Source organism: Parasteatoda tepidariorum, chromosome 5, assembly GCF_043381705.1.
Source record: "Parasteatoda tepidariorum isolate YZ-2023 chromosome 5, CAS_Ptep_4.0, whole genome shotgun sequence".
Classification (NCBI taxonomy): domain Eukaryota; kingdom Metazoa; phylum Arthropoda; class Arachnida; order Araneae; family Theridiidae; genus Parasteatoda; species Parasteatoda tepidariorum.
This window is the reverse complement of record NC_092208.1, coordinates 23770145-23774347: the sequence shown is the minus strand read 5'-3', so window position 1 is coordinate 23774347 and position 4203 is coordinate 23770145.

The window sequence follows — 4203 nt, the reverse complement described above, 5'->3', positions numbered from 1 at the left end:
TCGTGTCCTCAATCGAATCATATCTCATGGTGTGCTTGAATAGTCTTTGCTATCTCCATGGCATTAAATGAATATAAATCTTCTGTAGGGTAGTTTAAGTTAATTAGTTCCACATTAAGACAGTTGCCACAGTTTTGATATTTTCTAGTCCCATCTGCAGAGATTTTCATGTTTTTATGATGTTTTATTCTCAGTCTGATGAGAGTGGTGGCCGGATTCCTGTCGATTTTCTACTAGTATATTACTGATTTAACGATTTTATTCTCAATTATTCCAATCAACAAATTAAGTAATTAAGGAACCATTTGATAACAAAAATCTATATATAAAGAAAAAAATTTATTCGTAGTGAAGATGAAGACATATTTTTTTTATTATACCACAAACCGAATAACAATAAATAATCTGGTGATCGGCAATTCTTTCCGAATTCTGACTAAAAATAGAATATGTTAATCGAGCCCCTTCATTAAAATAACTCCAATTTTTCTTTTTTTCATTATTTATTTTTTAAATGAAAGGAACGCATTACGCAAGAAATTTTAAAATGCAACTACTCCGAAACAAATTTGAAATTTTAGAAAAGAGTTAAAGGTTTTTATTATTATTATTATTTATATTCAGTCATCACGACTCCTGTGCGTGATTGTTAGCAGCAATGGTCAAGGGAAGATACTCCTTCAAAAAGATTGAATTCTGGGTGGTTACGTGGCACAACTCTTTTCAAGCAGCAGTTACTTTAAGGGGAGACCGCCGTGTACGGCGTATGGCTGTGGCGCACCGTACTACATCTGCATCAGAAATTTGAGCTGCATTTGGCACTGCAGTGACAATAAATGCAGCTCAACTCTCAACAACGAACTCTTACAAAACGGCTGCTTCAAGTACAGCTCCTAGCGAGTAGTCCAACAAAGAGCTTTCAGTTAGTTCAATTAAAATCAGTTTTAAATATCCAAAGCAGACGCAAAGTTAACTGATAATAAAAATAATAGAGTAATAGTCGTTTTTTTTTTTAATTTTTTTTTAGTGATTGCAAAACGTTTGCTTTCCCATTAGGTATGAAACAAAAGATGGGATTATTTGAGATTTTTAGTTAATCAGAAAGTGGATGAAATTTTAATCGACAATAGAAATAGAGAAGTTGAAAAACGATTGTCAAAAACAAATTCGAAATGCTTCTGATGCTTTTTATCCCGCCTTTCTCAATGGGGAACAATAAAATACTGCACTATTAAGGCAGTTTTTTTGTTCCAGGAGGTTTCTGGAGAGGGATGACGAGTTGCAAATGCTCTGCCAAACACATCCCATAGTCAGGTTTGTATACCTGGTCGTCCTATCCATCTTCGGTTTCAATGCATTTCACATCCAACTCAATTCTGTGCTGATGCGGGTAGCCATACATTTAAAAAGAACTTTGAACCTACGACACTTTTAAATAATCTTACAGAGGGCTCTAAAAGGCTGCCAAAACATAAAGGTACCCTTAAAAGTTACTCGAACATTACATATATTTAATATATCTTAGCGTCGTTAGCCCTCAGCTTTTCACCATTATAAATACATTTTTGTATTAGTCTTTATATTTTCATTCAAAGGATATCTTCTCCCTCGCACACACTTTGAGTTTAACAAAATTACTTATTTGCTTTTGTTTGGTTCATAAGTCGCACAAGAGTTACACAAATGGGCTGTTAGTAACGGTCTGTAATTCATTTTCAACGATGATCAGAAGACAATACTGACACATTCGTTCATTGTTCTACCACAATTTAAAGGGAAGAATGGTTGGTGGTAGTAAATCACCTGGCTACAGCACAGCGCTTCCTTACCCTCCAATCATGCATTGACTTTTCGGTTTTGATGTCTTTCAAAAGTACTATTAAGAAAATTAACATAAATTTCTTAAAATGTTAAAATACGCACTGAAAAACAAGGCTCCTTTTAATAACAAATTCACAATGATAACCATTGTTGCCAAATTTAATTGAAAAATACCAATAAAATGTCAAAGAATTGAAAATGCGAACACGCAAGAAATAAATACTAAGCCACTGTCGCTGGTGACTGAGTGAGTTTATGTGAGTTATTTGGTGAATTAATACTTTTATATTTTTCCGATTTTTGGCTATATGACTTTAAATCTCCAGATTCATAAATGAAGTAAAGTTAATATAAAAAGGCTGGCTAGCTTGCCGCCGGCCGTTGCAAGTATCTATATTTATAAAGACGTAAGTCTGTATGTAAAGATGTACTCAAATAACGGGAGAGCAAAAACACTGTTTGGATCTTGTTTTTCTTTTTTTTTTCCCTACAGCTTGCAAATTTTTATTATCCTCCATTCTACTCCACTGATTTGTCACCCCTTGAACTTTCTGACATCGAGTAGTTAACTAACAGTATTAAAAATAGGAAATTTCATTGTTGAAATTCATTATTGCAGATTAAATTTCCGTTAATATCTATTGAACAGCTTTACCAATTGTCACGGCTTTTTATCTATCAATTTGTTTGTATTATTTTGATCATTTGCGACGTATTTCATCCCCTATGTTCAATTTTTCATATGTAATATTGAGCAAAAACTTGTTTTTTATTAATAATATTATTGTTTTAACGTACTCTATCATAGCTACAAAAGTAAAAAATTAAAAAGTACATTTTATTTAAAGAAAAAAAAAAGAAACCTTGTAGTTTCTGAAACATTAGTTCTATTGACTGAAATTTGGTTTTATAACATTTAGCTTAAAATTCGCAAGAAAAGCTCTTAAAACTACAAAAACTTTCAAACAAATTGGAATTTCGGAAAAAGATCGTGTTAAAATCCTTAAATAAAACAATCCTTTCAGCACGTCCAATTTCAACTCCATAGTTGCATTTCTGTAGATTGTAAACAGTCTAAGTTTAATTTTTATTACAAGTTTAACAAATAATAATTCTCGAAATATCAATCGAATGTTAATTTCTTTTATGTCATAGTACTACTTGTACATTTCTATATACACCTACGTTATCTAAAGTTTCGTTGTCTTATAGATTTTTGCAGCAAAACGAAATGTAATATAAAGTTGAACAAACAAAACAACACCGAGTCTTAAAATTTTTTACTATAATAGGAGTCTCCGCTTTAATAGCCCCCGTTATTGTTTTCATTCATCATCGTTTCTTTTCCCTCGATAATTTTCACAAGGAAAGAAAAGATAATTTCTTTCTATAAAATTTATAGTTATTATATTTTTAAGTCATTATGTTAATCATTACGATGAGAAACATAACGGGGATTCGTCTAATATGAAAATAATTGGGAAGAAGTTTGAAGTGAGGGAAGAGGTTGGGAATAAGTTGAGCTTTAGCCGCCATATTGAATTTATGGAAGTGGAAGGAATTCGAAAAATGAGTACTTTTATTTATAGATATATGAGATGCTGTTTCTCGTGTGCTGAATTACCAAAATAAATTCAATATTAACACCAAAATCAAGTTGTTCTAAAGTTATAAAGGATTTAGTAAGTATGAGGTATAAAAAGTATAATTTTTTAGTTGTACCAATTTTCACATCTGAAATACAGTAGATATCTAACTAAATGAAGTAAGATTTCCCATAAAAATTTGTACTCTAAATTAAATGAGACCAAAATAGAGTAGGTTAGGTTTAACAGTTTAAATGTTCTAAAAGTTTTTATCCATAAAAGTACAGTTTTGCATGTAGACTTACATATTTGACATTACTAAATAATCAAGGGAAGTATTGAATTCTATGTATTGTCTTACGTTGAATCGAATGTAACCAAAACCAAGTCGATAGAACTATTAGTTCAGAAGTTATGAGAGTATCAAGTGTTAAAACAATTATTTTTCATTTATAATTGTAGATATAAGACCCTTAGAACTTTTAAATTTATTAGCATTAATAATTCTTACGAAATAATATACTGTCTGTCTAGATACTAATTTGAAACGCTTAAATAGGTATAATAAAAAATTGTACTTTATAATGCTTCTTAATTACTAAATCCCTGATTAGTTCTTAAATTATAAGTCTATTAATTTGATATTGGTTGTTGTTGTAGTTGATTTACGTGGCACTAGAGCTGCACAATGGGCTATTGGCGACGGTCTGGGAAACATCCCTGAGGATGATCCGAAGACATGCCATCACAATTTTGATCCTCTGCGGAGGGGATGGCACCCCCGCTTCGGTAGCCC